This window comes from Meles meles, chromosome 1 (assembly GCF_922984935.1).
Source record: "Meles meles chromosome 1, mMelMel3.1 paternal haplotype, whole genome shotgun sequence".
Lineage (NCBI taxonomy): Eukaryota > Metazoa > Chordata > Mammalia > Carnivora > Mustelidae > Meles > Meles meles.
The window spans coordinates 35,062,618-35,078,846 of record NC_060066.1 but is presented as its reverse complement, the minus strand read 5'-3'; the positions used below and the strand labels follow the sequence as shown (position 1 = coordinate 35,078,846).

Genomic DNA, 16,229 nt, shown 5'->3' with positions numbered 1-16,229 from the left:
GAAAAATACTGGACAAGCCAAACAGGGAGGAATTCTACTGGGTATCTGGCCAATACTTCTCTAGGCTGTCAAGGACAGGACAAACAAGGTTAAGAAACGGTCATACAGATCAGAGAGAACTGGGGAAGACATGACAACTGAACATAATGTGGTACCATGGATTATCCTGGAACAGAAAAAGGACATTAAAAACTGATGAAATTCAAATAAAATCTGCAGTTTAGTTAACAGTAATTCATCAAAGTCTCTTTTAGTTTTCACAGATGTACCACAGTAAGATGCTAATAATGTGAACTCGGTGAGAGAAGTACACAGCTCTGTACTACCTGTGCAACTTTTCTATAAATCTAAAATTATTCCAAAATAGTTTATTTTATAAGATCAGGCAAAGTATTCACATAATAGACTACCACTGAGAAATAAAAGTAACAACCTACTGATTTATGTACTTTGGATGAATATAAAAAACCTGCTGGGTGGCTCAGTGGATTAAAGTCTCTGCCTTCGCCTCAGGTCATGATCTCAGGGTCCTGGGATTGAGCCCTGCATCAGGCTCTCTCCTGAGGAGAGAGCCTGCTTCCCCTTCTCTCTGCCTGCCTCTCTGCCTACTTGTGATCTCTGTCAAAAAATAAATAAAATCTTAAAAAAAAAAAACCTGCTGAGTTAAAGCCTTTTACACAAAATAATGCTTAACAGTTTAATTCCATTTACATGGAAGTTCTAGAGCAGACAAAACTAATCTATGGTTTAAAAAAAAAAAAATCAGGGGCGCCTGGGTGGCTCAGTGGTTTAAGCCTCTGCCTTCAGCTCAGGTCCTGATCTCAGGGTCCTGGGATCGAGCCCCACGTCCGGCTATCTGCTCAGCAGGGAGCCTGCTTCTCCCTCTCTCTCTCTGCCTGTCTCTCTGACTACTTGTGATCTGTCTCTGTCAAATAAATAAGTAAAATCTTAAAAAAAAAATCAGAATCCTGGTTGCCTCTGGAAAGGACGGTGTGTGCCATCTGAAGGCACAAAAGATGTTTCTGGGGTGAGGGCAAAGCTCGGTATCTTAACAGGTTTGGATCACACATCTCTTTTTTTTGGCCAAAACTCATAAGATGATAGACTTAAATCTGTGCATTTTACAGTTATGTGAATTTTATCCGAAGGTTTTTTTAAATGAATAAATGGTATTAAACTATGATATGTGCTTATGAACTTAAGTTAGAGGGGTGGTGTATTCTGGCATCTCCAACTTTGAAGCACACGGAAAAATGAGATGAGTTGATGAAAAGGACAGCAGGATGGCAAAGAAAATGCTGTTAAATGCATCTAGAAGGTACAATTCTTTTGCCTTCTCTCTACGTTCGAAAGAAAACGTATAAATTAAACCTGGGTGGCATAAAAGAAGACACTGATTACTTGATTACTGCACCTACTATCTCATCTTTAATCATTAGGAGCCTATCTTTCCTACTAAATGTAAACTCCTCAGGGCTTCTTTGTCTTCCATGACCAGCACCTACACTCTCATATTTGTAAAAGAAATTATAAGATTAGGGCCTGCCCGACAATCACTGGCTATATTTCTGCCAGGTTCGTTCTATCAACTCCTCCGCATCACAGAGCACTTCTCTCTCTCCCTTAAGAATCCTCAGGTTCCCTCCCATCCAAGCTGGGGATTAAAGGTGGAAACACCACGGACCAGAAAACATCTTAACAGATCCAAGGTGCCACTAAGAAACCCAGGCAATCTGAACATCATGGGTGTAAACTGTGTACCCGACCTCAGGTTTCCGAGCCAGCAGTGTTGTAGCCCAAGAAACATATACACTCAAGAAATATTTTGGGCCAGAGTTAAAACACGTCACCATCATTCCGGCTGGCAGTCAAAATAGTACTTGATAAGCCACCCATGCCTACCCTTCTCCTTCTCACTGCCGGGGAATCGTGGCGCGGACGGGAAAACGAAGCCATGGTGACTAATCCTCAGGCTCCAGGAGGTGACTGAGGTGAGTGAAGGCGACTTGGCCCAATCAGGAGCGCTGCAGGGGGCGGAGCAGCAGCCGCGAGGCTTCCAGAAGGGGCCAAAGGCCTCTCCCTCGCTACCTGACACCGGGGCTTCCCTGCCTCCGGGCCCCGAGTGGCGTCAACTTTCCTCCACCAGAGGGGGGCCGCACTCCCCGCAACCCCAAGAACCCGTCCTCCTCCGGCAGCTGTCATAGGAGGCCGCAGCCAGGCCCGCCCCACTCCATTCATAAGGCCCCAGCCGTAGCAGCCCTTCGCGCCGCCTGCGGGGATACCGGAGGCGACCTCGCGACCGGGCTCCGGGCCGGGGTAGCGGGACCAGGGCCCCTCAGGGCTGCGGCCCGGCCCCCTCCCCGGAAACAGCAATGCACCACGGGAGAGGGGTGGGGGCCGCACGCCGCCAGAGACGACGCCGACCCCCGGCGGAGACCCCCGAGAGCGCCCCCACACGCACACGCCCCCTGGCTTTAACCGCGGCGGCTCCAGCTTGGTCGAGCGGCAGGCGGCCGCCTGAGGGCCCCGAAGCGCGCCCGCCAACCCAGCCCGCCGCATCGCCGCCGCGGCGGGACCGACCGCTGCCACACACACAGCCGTCCGCCATGTTCGAGGCAACCGGCCGCGGGGCGCTGCGGGGCCGCCGGCCGGGCGGCGGGGCCCAGCCGGCAGGTACCCGCAGCTCCCCGAGGCCGGCCCCGCGCCCCTCGGGTCGGTACTCACGTGAGATAACGGCCCAAAGAGTCGGGTAAAGCGTCTTCTCTTTTTCGGCGGAATTTTTAAAGAGGGATGTGGTTACCTTGAGCAGAAATACCCAAGGCGGCCTGGGCCATAGGCTGCGGGGACGACGTGGGGGAAAAAGCGCGGCACCGACACCAGCTGTGCAGCAGTGGCGGCGGCGGCCGAAGGGAGAAATAGAACAACGCGGGTAAAAGAAGAATGGCGAGGACTGGGTGGGGAGAGAATTCGGCCTCGTCACACTGCAGAGCCGAAGAACGAGAAAGGATGAGAAGAGGCAGAGAAGGAGATGGAAAAAAAGAAACACCGCAGCCGAGCTAAATGCCGGAGTGTGGGAAGGCGGTGCCGGCGACGCCAGTATTTATAATAAGGGGGCGGGGTCTGATGACGTCACAGCCGGCCGGGCGGCCGCGCGAGCTGGGCGGAGTCGGACTGCGGCCCGGGGCGAAGGGAGGGAGCGGAAGAGAAAGGCGTGAGACTAGGACTGGGTTTGGCGGGGGGGCCCAAGGGGGCGGGGCAGGACGGGCGACCCCGGGTGCAGGTGCCGACCGCTTAGCGGCTTCCCGCCCTCTCGCGGGCCGCGGTTCCTCTGCCCGCGGAGCTCCTGGCGCGCGGATGGGGGCGGTCAAGAGAAAAGAACGCGCCTGGGTCGGAGCGCTGCGTCGCCCCGCGCCTCCACCCTTTAGGTGCCTACGCTCACGCTTTGGCCCCGCGCACTGGGAGTTGGGCCCGGTTCTCTGGCGACCACGACGCTGGGGGTTGTCCCGGGCCACGGGCGGCGGCACGCGTGCACTGACTGAAGAGGCTGTAAGGGAGGCCTGTGAAGGCCTTCGCCGGAACTCCCCCCTCGAAAGCACTACGCTATTTGAGGGCTCCCCAGGCATAGCCCTCCCAGGGTGAGGTTTCAGCACTGCTCTCCTTAATGGCTGGGATGGGTGGGCCCAGTGCTGGTGAGGTTACAGAGCCTTGTGCTCGCGTGAAAATGTCCCAGTGCTTGTATGTTACAATATGGTGCTGTAGTTTTTTTTAAGGAGTGTGGTCTCTGTGTCCTCATTTAAAGGGCTGGTGCAGTCACACCCAGTCCTTATTAATGAAGGACCCGTGTTGGAGAGAGGATTACTGATGTTAGAAACGCACAATACTTTAATCCTCCACCTCGTTTTCACATTTTAATTTTACTACTTAGTAACAGATTTTTTTTTTTTTTTTTTTTACTGGGGGACCTGGTACGACCTACATAACTTTTATTATCATCTTTCAAGAATGCCTTCATAGTAGCGATCAGAAACTTTGAGTCCTCTCATGCTAAATCCTTGGGACTCAGAGTCAGTAACACAAATGAAATAATGTATTACACATCCCTTAAGTTAAGATCTATGAGATTAAGACCTTTATTTTTCTTTCCGTTCTTCCCAGCTTCAGTATATTTTGTGAGCAGCACTGTAGTTTATTAATAAATCGTAAATTAGGAAGGAAGAGAGAGAGCTTTCCTGCGTAGAAAAGTAGCAAAGCCGAAATGTGGACTTCTGGAGGAAAGTATTAGGTAAAACTCGGGAACTGTGGACTCTCCTTAATTAAGTTTTTCCATATTTCTTTTTTTTTAAAAGATTTTATTTATTTATTTGACAGAGAGAGAGATCACAAGTAGGCAGAGAGGCAGGCAGAGAAAGAGGAGGAAGCAGGCTCCCTGCGGAGCAGAGAGCCCAATCAGGGTTCCAGGACCCTGAGATCATGACCTGAGCTGAAGGGAGCGGCTTAATCCACTGAGCCACCCAGGCGCCCCTTTCCATATTTCATTTTGCTGTATCTTGACTTTCCCTTTCATTCTTTAAAAATTCTTTTTGATTCAGAACATTTATAAATAGCAATTTACTAGACCTCCTGGTGGAAGGAGTAGGCTAGAGATGAACAGGCTACTTGAAATCTTGCTTACAAGCCAGCAGGAGAAGTAAGACAACTATACAAAATAACTGGATTGTTTACAGATAAATAAGTAATATGCTGCTTAAAATCTAGTGGAGGGAGAAAATGATTGCAGCTAAATGAGAGAAAGGCTGCTGGAGAAAGCTGATGATAAATTTTGAGAGCAGATGTTCCAGACATTGGGAAAAAGTGATTTTGAGAGCAGATATTCTAGACAAGGGAACCAAGTGAGAGAAGGCACAGAAGTGGCCCAGTTTAAAGTACTCTGAGTGGGCTTTCTGGCGCCAACATAGGGGCCTGGCTGCTAATGAGATTGAAAAGGTAGGTTAGGGCAAGATCAAGAAGTGACCAGAGCTTGGACTTTATTCTGGAACCATTTAGGCAGGGACACAATATACGCAAAGATGTTTTTAAGGGGCACCTGGGTTGCTCAGTGGGTTAAAGCCTCTGCCTTCGGCTCAGGTCATGATCCTGGGGTCCTGGGATCGAGCCCCATGTCGGGCTCTCTGCTCAGCGGGGAGCCTGCTTCCCTTCCTCTCTCTCTGCCTGCCTCTCTGCCTACTTGTGATCTGTCACACAAATAAAATCTTAAAAAAAAAAAAAAGATGTTTTTAAAAGATAATTCTGGCATCAGTTGTCTTGAAAATAGAAAGCTTGGAAGACACAATAAAGGATACTCTTACAAAAGTTAAGAATACTAAGGGGTTCAGAATGGATGGGAGGGAAAAGGCATTGAAAGAGGAGAAGGTAATCTTGAATGTCAAGGGGGATAAAAAGGTGTCAAATGATTTGGGTATATTAAGCTAATCAACAGGGAGAATTCTGGAATCATGAACAGGGTAGAAATAGAAGGACCCAGTTTGGAGGGTAGACTATGAGTCTGCTTTGAGCATAGTTGAAGGTGTATGTAAAAAAGGCCCAAAGGCCCCTGGAAATTGGGAGATCTGGAGCCCTTTCAGCTATGAATTTGGGAACCTCTCCTATAGACATGATGATTAAGGAAATGTTGAGGTCTGTAGGAAAAGGGATATAAGCAAAGGAACCTGAAAAATGCCAGAGAGAAGAGAAGCCGGCAGAGAAAACCAAGAGGACCAGCCAGAGAAGTAGAAGGAGACTTAGTACTTAGTACTTAGACATAGTACAATGTCAAGCCATGCAAGAAGGAAGGTGTTCCAAGATGGAACAAGTGATCAAGATGTCCCATCCCTCAAACAGGATGGGGAGAGGGTTCTGATTCTGGCAAATGGCAAATCATTGGTAAACTCTGAGCTCATGTTAAGTTTGGCTTTTTGTCCCAAAGTTTCAATCATGGGAGTGTTCTGAATTTTAGAAAAAGGAGAACATGAGGTTGGGGAAAAGAAAGGCTATGAGCATATGGCAGAGAGAACCCTTGGAAAACTATTATAGTGATCCATTAAGAATGATAAGGACCTGAAAAGAAGTTATTTGTGAGTTTTCACTGAGTAATTTCAGTGGAGTGGGAGGCACAGAGATGAAATTTGAGGAGTAGCTGAAGTGAAGTCAATGGATGTTGACCACTCTTTCAAGTGGAAGGTACTGGATCTGAGCCTAATTCAACATCATTTGTACCATGAAGCTATTCAACAACCTATTATTCAAACTACGTGCCCTCATGATTAGTGCTTGTGCATTCAAAACTAAAGAATAATGCAGCTAGCACTATTGTATTTATTGTATTTGATGAATACAATAGAACCTTAAAAACTGTGCTTCAGTGGACTAGCCAACGTAATATGTAACTTCAACAGAACGATAGCTTCCTAATGAGAACAGCATATGTAATTGTGTTTGGGGTTTGAGGTTTTGTTTTTTTGCCAAATCAGGTTACTCATATAGAAAAACACAGGTAGTGCCAGGGGAAGTATTATTATTATTAAACAGAGAGCCCTCAGATAAAGCCATACAGTACCATTCACACTTAGATCATCCTGGTCTATTGATTCGAACTCATTTGCTTTCATGCCAATAGATGTAAAAGTTGGAATGAACTAGATTGCTAATAAAGACAAGTGACTCAAAAACAATAGGTACACCTAAAAACACCAGCCTACAATAGAACTATCTTGTTATCACATGTATAAATGTGACAATTATAAAGAGTCCAGTTGTAATTGAGAGTAAAAACACAATGGGAATGTTTAAAGACAGCTTAACAAGCAGCTTAATTGCTAAAGTACATTCTTAGAATACTCTTTATCATATAGAAAACAAATACATATTTTGTTTTGGGTGTTTTTTTGAGACTTTTAAAGTTTTAATGTTAAGTTTCATCAGAAATGGTAATGCTCTTTGAAATTCAAGCATTTTAAAGAATACTTTGTAAAAATGACATTTCCAAACCGATACACAGTAGAGGAAACATGACAGATTATTAATTCTTAGACGTATTTCCACAGTTCATATTTTCACATAGGCAAAATATATATAGCTTTTGAATAGTTTAAACATTCACATTTTTTAAAAGGTTTAAGTAATCTCTACACCAGACATGAGGCTTGAACTCACAACCCCAAGATCAAGAGACATATGCTATTCCAAATGAGTCACCCAGGCACCCCAAACATTCACCTGTTTTTTGGGCAGCGAAGCCAAGTTTATTGAGTAATAGTAAACTGATAGCACAAAGCTCCCAAAGAGGGAGGGGACCCCAGAGGGTTGCCCTAAACATTCACATTTTAAAACACAGTATTTCAGTTGTCTACTACATCTTTTGGTGAACTCATAATCTTCTGAAAAGCTAACCTGCTTCACAAGAACCTGGTGCTATGGCTTTTATGAACTAGTAAAAATGCGTAAATGTGTTTTGAAATTACTTTGCAGGGTTCAGAATACAGGTTATATACCATTCTTTCCTTGAACGGGATAGATCTAAGGAGCTGTCCTTTATTAGTTAAATATCTGTTAAAAATCTTTTAGAGCTGTAATTCCTTTACCTAGGTTGATTTTCACCTCAGATGGGAAATCTCTTAATTTAAAAAGAGAGACTTTTATTATCATGTTCGATTTTTTTCCTCACAAAATTTAGGTCCAAGAGCAGTAGAGTTCCGTGACCCTGCATCCTAGCACTGACTTGAAGTTGTTCATGTCCATTACCTTTCTTTGTCCACAGGATAATCTAATCCGCAGAAGGGTATGCCTGGCAAGCAAAGGGTGGCAGAACCCAGATTCAAACCCTGGTATAAGGAAGTTTTTTTTCTATTTTCATTTCAGTAGCTGTGTATGTCATTAAATATGGGTCAGCATTTTACCTCTTTCAAGTGACTTGGATGCTTGCTGAGATAAGCAGATCATAGGCAATACACTGATGTCTCATATTACAAATAAAAGAAGTAACAAGTTGCTGTTAATTTAAGAGGACTGCTTCAGAAACCTATGTAAGTAGCCAAAACAATAATCCAGTTTTACAAATCAAATGTAACATACATGTCTAGAATAACCAGTGGACATGATCCATGAGTTTGCTCTCTTATATCTTCATCTAATCCCTGGAAGTGAGGAAATCCCTGGAAAATTAATTTCATGGTCACTTTGCTGCAAGACATTGTCTGATAACAAGTGTTTTATTGGTTGGGTAATATATAGTAAGGCTTGTATTTCTCTGCCTCAAAACAGCTGCTTGGTAGATATTCCTAAACTTTTTGGTTATAGGCATAGAACATAGGAGCTCTGGAATCTATTCTTGTCCAGTTTCATTTATGGTTTGCTTTATTGTCTTTAACAAAGAACCTAGCCAAGGTACTGTCACATGAGCACCTGCATGATTGTTAATAACAGTAACTGTAGGCTACATTGTATTTAACAAGAATCTTTAAATCACTTTGTCATTTAACCTGAAGTTTTACAAATCCTCTTGTAAACATTTATATCACTCTGAATTTGCTTTACCTAATTTTAACTGGAAGGAGAGGAGTCCATGCAAAAAAAACAATGAAAGATTAGTTCTTTACCAAAATAGGGAGAAGAAATATAAATGACTTGCTTTCACAAAAACAATGAATCTTTCTGTGCCATTCAACCATCTATTAAATAACAGTTTAAAAACCTTCATTTGGTCTTGGCCCTACTTGGCTAAGTCACTTAATTCTAAGTCACCTCCATTTCTTTAAAAAATGTATTTCTTACTCCTTTGGAAGAACTTCTCCCCTGCCATACCTTGAGATCTTCTGGTAACTGCCATCTTCTTCACCCTGGCCTCTTAAGCCAACGGAACTGATCCAAGAATTAACAGCTTCTCATCCTATCTTGGGGGGCAAGGAAAGCTTAATAATTGTTGGTACATGTTGGATTCCGACCATTCTTTCCTTGGTTAGAGGAACGAGGACAGGACAAGGGAATCATTTTTTCTGTGGCTCAAGTTATGACCATATGACCCAGGAGTTGCCAGTACCCATGTTCCCAGAAGAAATCTATGTGAGAGATTAAGCCAAGTCACATCAGGAAGAAGGGAGAGCATTCCAGTTTTTGCATTCTTCTTGCTTTTCAGTTATACCAAACAGAGAAATTCCATCTTTCTTGTCTAATATAATAGCTCAACGTTTTCTCACTTACAACCAAGAATCCAGGCTTACCTAAGATGAAAAGATCTTCATTTAGTTCAAAAAATGAATTGCACCACTACAAGACAAGAGAGGCCTCTGTCTAAGTGGCACCTAGAGAGGGTAGTCACCCACAAGCTTGCCATGAACCAACAAAGACATGGAACTGCTGGAAACAAAACCAAAAAATCTGAATGCAATAATTTGGGTCTGCATTAACAAATGTATAGGTCAGAAGGGAAGTAGCAGCTTAGTTTACTATTTTGCTTAAACCCCAACTGTAGCTTTTTTTGTTTTGGGATTTATAAACTACAACTTACAAACAGTTTTGTTGTTGTAAAGTTCTAGGTAGTACATTGTACAGGAGGGTGAAAACCACATAGGTTGGGGGTTGATAGCCATAGATGTGAGAAGTCTAAAAAATAATACTAGGAATGATAAAAATGTTAGAGGTTGGCAGAAAAAGACAGAAAATGAAGAAAAGTACAAACAAAAGCTACCATTTTTTTTTTTAACACACCAAGTGCCAGGCACTATGCTAAAGCCCTTTGCATTAACTATTTAATCTTTCAATAAGCCTGTCAATAAACCAGGCAGGTCTTTCAGTAAGACCTGCCATGGTCCAGAGGAGAAAAGAGAATTACGGTGAGGTTAAGCAGCTTGCTCAAGGTCACCCAGATGAAAAGAGAAGGTCCAGATTCATATTCAGAGATGTCTGATGCCCGAGATCCAGCTTCAAGCCCTTCGCCATATTGCCTCTTTGAACACATCTATGCAATAGGTCAGGCTCTGTGGATGGATGGGAGAAACTATGGTGGTAGTCCAGATGGCAGCGCTAAGACCAGTGGGTTCCCTCGCCTAGATGTGTATCTTATCCCTCGATCTGAGTTTCCACAAGGTTTGGTGTGGGCCTTTCTATGCCTCTTTTACTTCTTTGTCTCATGTTACTATTGTCTGAACTTTGTGAACACAATATTAAGCTTCTTTAGGGCAAGGATTCTGATTCTTTTTAAAATCTCAGAATGCTCAGCACAGTGCCTTACACATAGACCTCCAGTTACTTCCCAACAATGTAATAACGAATAATGCCATGGGATGTCTCACAGAGCAGAAAGCTATCTTGCCACTGGGTTTGCTCAGAGGTACAGAGATTTCTGCCCTGGGAGAATGTTGGACCAGAGGGACCGCTTAAACACTTTCGCTCCTTAACCCTAATGTAGAGGCGAAACATACTCATTGCTATTCATTATATACTATTTTTTTAAAACAGAATTTGACATTACTAACCTTAAATATGATGATTGTATGTTAACATACAAAGAAGTTTTCTTTATAATTATTTACTTGCTTATACTAAAGTTAGGATGCTTTTTATCTGCAATTGGCCATTTTCTCAAGTCCTCCTCTTCCCACAGAAATCAGTACCCTACGATAGAAAAAAGAGAAAAGAGAAGGAAATGTGTCTAATTTGAGAGGGAGAATAGTATTTTTCAAATAAATTTTAAATTGGAGTCATGAAAATGGGAATGAACTGTCAAACAAAAACTGGGATGTTTCATATTATATTTGTGTACCTAGTTACCAACAGAAGAGTGTTTGCTATTCAAAGAAAGTGAATGAATAGAAAATGAGGGACACTATACTAGTACAACATCAAGAATGCTTTTTTTAAAAAAGCCAGTCATTGTTCTTTGTACACAAAAACAATGGTTCTTAACAGCGAATTGACTCCTAAATCAAATATCCAGCTGCCAGCAGCAGCCCTCGAGTGGGAGTTGATTTAATGCAGAGGGTGTGTGTTGTGGCATGCCTTCTGCTTCCCAGGCACCGTACCGTCTGGCAGCAGAGTTACATGACTTTCCAGCACTGGGATCCAACAGGGTCTTGCTAACCCCACAGTAAAATGATGAACTGAACCTTTTCGTTGTTAGAGAACAATGGTCAGAAAAGCAAAATCAGTATTCTTGCAAAACCATGAGCTGGCATTGCTTAGGGCCTCCTACCAATGCTTCATCTGCCGTCTGGTTGCTTGGATCCCAGGGAGACAGATCAGATTGGGCCAAAGCCTGGGTGATCAGACAGCCCCAGAGACTAATGCAGACTTGCAGGGAAAAACATAGGGCAATCGATTCTATAGTGGGAGCCTTAGTTCTGAGGAGAGAAGCCCTTGGAAAACCCACTTCATGTTCTGCCGTGTGTGCCACTTTGGGAAATTGCCAAATGAGCTTATTTCAAAATTCAGCCATACTCTTAAACTAGCATTCCGAATCTGTAGATGAAGAAAGCAAGAAAGTGCTAGAATCTGGGTCAAGTATGGAGGCATACAAAGCTCACAGAATTAATCAAATTAACAGTGAAAAACAAAACTAGAATATCAGCTTTATCATTACGTGATAGCCTTAAAATAGGAGAACAGCCTTTATGTTTTTCCTAGGTACATCTGAATTGTAATCTTAAATTTCTGAACAATTTCATCCAAGTTTTTAGTTAGTGTACTCATAAAAACATTTTTAGAAAAGAGGTGGAACTTAGGACCACTGATTTATTAAAAGGGCTATCAAGATCCGGTAGACTAAGTTAAACTATTAGGATTTCTGAAGATATATTTGAAATCTTGATAAAATTCTATGAATCAATATTTCATATTTTAATAAGGTTGGAGATTTTTCAAATTATGAAATATTTTCTTCACGCTTGCCATATTTCCAGCTTTAAAGTTAGTACATAAGAACTCCATAGTCCAGGAGCACCTGGGCGGCTCAACTGGTTGAGCATCTGACTTGATTTTAGCTTGGGTGGCGATATCAGAGTTGTGGAATGGAGCCCCTCAGCAGACTCCAGGCTCAGCAGGGAGTCTTGCTTAAGATTCTCTCTCTCTGCCCTTACCTCAACTCATATGCACTCTCTCTCCCTCTCCCTCTCTCTGAAATAAACAAATCTTTAAAAAAAAAAAAACTCCACAGTCCAAATTATAATAATAAAGCTTTTTTTTTTTTTTTAAGGTTTATTATTTTAGAGAGAGAGGAGAGAACAAACAAGCCCCTGGCAGGGAGGGGGAGTAGGGAGAGGTCCTAGGGGCAGGGAGGGCGGTTGGGGAGAGGGACGAAGATAGAGGGGGAAAAACAGACATCCCCCTGAGTGGGGAGCCCAATATAGGGTTTGATTCCCAGGACCCTGAGATCATGACCTGAGCCAAAATCAAGAGTTGGACACTTAACGAACTGAGCCACCCAGGCGCCCTTAATCATTAATCTTTTAACTTGGCCATCTTGTCTCCTGATAAACTACTGTTTATTCTTTAATTAGGAATCAATGCCAGCATAATTTTCCTCTCTGGAATTTTCTATGACTTTTCCCTCTGAGTAAAACTGGTTTTTGCCTTCTTTGTGCCCCAAATGTGTCTGTACCCAGCTCAGTGGATGCAATATTTATTAACTTGCCCAATTTAGGTAAAGTAGCGGCAAAAATAAATGAGTATGAGCATCTGTGAATATAAGTGTTACCTGCTAAAATGGCCCCCAGTAACCCTGTCTTCTCTTGTTCATACCCTTATGTAATCCTTTCCCCTCAAATGTGGGCTATACTTATTGACTTGTTTCTTTTTTTTATTATAAAAGATTTTATTTATTTGAGAGAGAGACAGAGAAAGCAAGCATGAGCAGGGGGAGGGGTAGAGGGAGAAGGAAAAACAGACTCCCTGCTGAATAGAGAACCCAAAGTGGGACTCCATCCCAGGACCCCGGGATAGTGACCTGAGCAGATGCTTAACCAACTGAGCCACCCAGGTGCCCCATATTGACTCGTTTCTAATGAACGAGTTTGGCAAAAGGGAAATATTACTTCTGAGATCAGGTTATAAGAAGACTGGGGCATCATCTTAAGCACCTTCTTTCCCTCACTCACTTGCCCAGAGAGAAGCCAGCTGCCATGTTGTGAGTGCCCTTAATGGAGAGGCCCACACAGTAACATACTGATGACTCCAGCCAACAGCCAGCAGAGATCAGAGGCCACAGAGTGAGCTTGGAACCAGACCTTCCCCAATACCCACCAAGCCTTGATAAGACTACAACCTGAGACCTAGAGGAAGTTAGTAAATTGTCAAATTCCTGGAGCTATCCAATAGCAAAGTCCAAATTCCTGTCTCTTTTCTACTTCTTGATTCAATACTCTTCTATCTTCTATGTCCTCTATCTTCTCCCCTTGCTCTATATTTTTTTCCCTCGGATAATTCCTTCATTCTTACAGAATTGTTTGACGAGACTATTCATGACTCAAAAATTGGTATCACTAGTTTTGTTCTGTCACTAAAATGCAGCTATAAATGGCCAGGATATAAATGCCTTTAGGATATCTTTTTTTCTTTTCTTTTCTTTCTTTTTTTTTTTTTAAGTTTTACTTAAGTTATCTCTACACCCAATGTGGGGCTCGAACTTACGACCCTAAGATCAAGAATCGCATGCTGTACCAACTGAGCCAGCCAGGAGCCCCTTGGACACCTTCTCTAGGATGTCCTGTATCATCTCAAACTCAAGATTTCTTTGTCTATAAAATGTGATCGTTGTTCCACATGGCCAGATGTAAAAGTCTCATTTATCTGTAAGATTCAAACAAATCTAAGTCCCAAACTAAATCCATCACTGTCTACTCCTTCCCCATCAACTGATCCTGTTCCTTTTTTCTCTCAATCAGCCAGGTTCAAAGTATTGAAAAATTTTAATCCCATCTTTCCATCACCTTATCCATATATAAAACAAGGGCTACTTGTTTGTTGTTGTTTTTTTTTAATTATCTTTGCCTTCCTAGTCTAATCCTATACTACATCATGCTTAGACAGAAAAGAATGTAGCAAGTCCATTTTTCCAGCACCTATTCACTTTGCATAGATATTTCTCGCACTAATCTTCCTTAAATGCTGCTTTCATCTGCCCTCCATGGGCAAAAACCTGTAATGAACCTCTGTTTTTTATAAATCATGTCTCGACTCCTCTGCTGACTTATAAATCTCTCCAGAACCCAGCCCCACCCTTGGGAGATAGCCTTCTAATCCCAACCTAAACCTTCAGCTTTAGTCTGGTTTGCTCAAGGGCCCTCAAGCGATCTGCTACTGTCTGCTTCTGTGAGTTTGTACTGTTATTTTATTGCGTACCCAGAGTCTACCATCCAGTGTCCCAGCTCAAGTCAAACATCTTGTTCAGATCCCAGGAGGCCTGTTGCTCTGTTACTAAACTTGACCTCACAGGTCTCTCTGGGCCCTGGCTGCTATTTCTCACCAAACCATATTTGCATACTGTATAAGTGCCTAAAATGTAAATGTCTCCAACCGTCCATCTTGTCCTATACACTGGATCCCAGACTTCCCTGTGCCTTCCTACATTCATTCCCCTGCCGCTCCTTTCTTTCTCATGCCCTTCTGCTGCTTCCTTTGGACCCACGTTTCACGGTGGACAAGGCCTTCCACATCCCAAGACTGTCTCCCATGCTTGTCTTAACAGAAATCTGGTTATTTTATTAAAAAAAAAAAAAATAGCTTCCCCTGCCTCAGTTTTGAATCGAGGGGTATTTGCTCTACCAAACCTCATATACTTCGGGGTCGAGAAGCAGAGTTGGCCTTTTCCCAGCTCCTCCGTCCTATTGCCAGACCATTACTCTGAAAATAAATAACAGATTAAGCCAGCTGGCATGCCCACTCCCTACCCATGCCTGTTTCATGTAACACCTTCCTGCCACTCCCTTGATAATTTAAAAAAAAAAAAAAGGCATCTAGTTCATTATCTTCTTTTTCCTAAATTAAAGTTCCTATATTACAGCTTCAAGACAATCTTCATTATTCTTTCTCTTTAAGACGATACAGTAGTAGTAAAATTCCCCTATAATCCCATCTATCTCCCCTTCCGCCTCACTTGTATCATTCTGAAACTGCAGTCTTGAATCTCCTTGTAAAAAAATACCTCCAGAGCACCTTGGGCTCCCAGCATTTTTACTGCTCAATTCCAGAGACCTTTACCTACCCTCACGTATTCTGCATTAGAGTTCTTCAACCCCTTCCAGCCACCTCTTGCCACCCCCATACCTGCTTTTCAGGTATAATTGCCCAATCTTTTTTTTTTAATGGACCTGAAATTCACACAACATACAATTAACTATTTCAAAGTATACAATTCAGTGGCATTTCGTGTATTCAAAATGTTATTTAAATACTATCCAAAGTAATTTACAGATTCAGGTTTAATTGCTATCAGAATTTAATGGCTTTTTTTTTTGCAGAAATAAAAAATAGAATTCCTAAAATTCATATGGAATCTCAAGGGTCCCCAGATAGCCAAAACAACCTTGAAAAAGAACAACTTTCGAGGACTTACACCTCCTGATTTCAAAATGTATTACAAAGCTGTAGTAATCGAAACAGCGTGATATTGGCATAGGACAGAATGTAGATCAATGAAAGAAAATAGCCCAGAAATAGGGGCGCCTGGGTGGCTCAGTGGGTTAAGCCACTGCCTTCGGCTCAGGTCATGATCTCGGGGTCCTGGGATCGAGTAACGCATCGGGCTCTTTGCTCAGCAGGGAGCCTGCTTCCCTCTCTCTCTCTGCCTGCCTCTCTATCTACTTGTGATCTCTCTCTGTCAAATAAATAAATAAAATCTTAAAAAAAACAACAACAGAACAATTCTCATTAAAAAAAAAAGAAAGACAATAGCCCAGAAATAAACCCTCAATTATATGATTTTCAAGTGATTTTTAAAAGGATGCCAACACTATGCAGTGAGGAAAAGATAGTTTTTTCAACAAATTGTGCCAGGAAAAATGTATATCCACATGGAAAAGAATGAAGATAGACCCTTACTTGACATCACAGACAAAAATTAACTTGAATGGATCAAAGACCTAACCAGAAGACCTAAAACTATAAAAGTCTTACCAAAGAAATAGGGGAATATCTTCATGACATTGGATTTGGCAGTGATTTCTTAGCTATGAAACCAGAGCACAGGCAAAAGAAGTAAATAAATA

The 16,229-nt window shown here is 42.7% G+C and overlaps 1 protein-coding gene across 4 annotated transcripts in view; it reads right to left on the bottom strand.

The window, feature by feature from the left end:
• Positions 1-3,074, bottom strand: part of AZIN1 (antizyme inhibitor 1) — a 32,230-nt gene extending 29,156 nt beyond the window's left edge. For all 4 annotated transcript variants that reach the window (XM_046016451.1, XM_046016444.1, XM_046016436.1 and 1 more), the window contains exon 1: positions 2,725-3,074. The gene's annotated coding sequence lies outside the window, so the exon portion shown is untranslated. The remainder of the gene's footprint in view (positions 1-2,724) is intronic.
• Between the last annotated feature and the right edge of the window lie 13,155 nt (positions 3,075-16,229).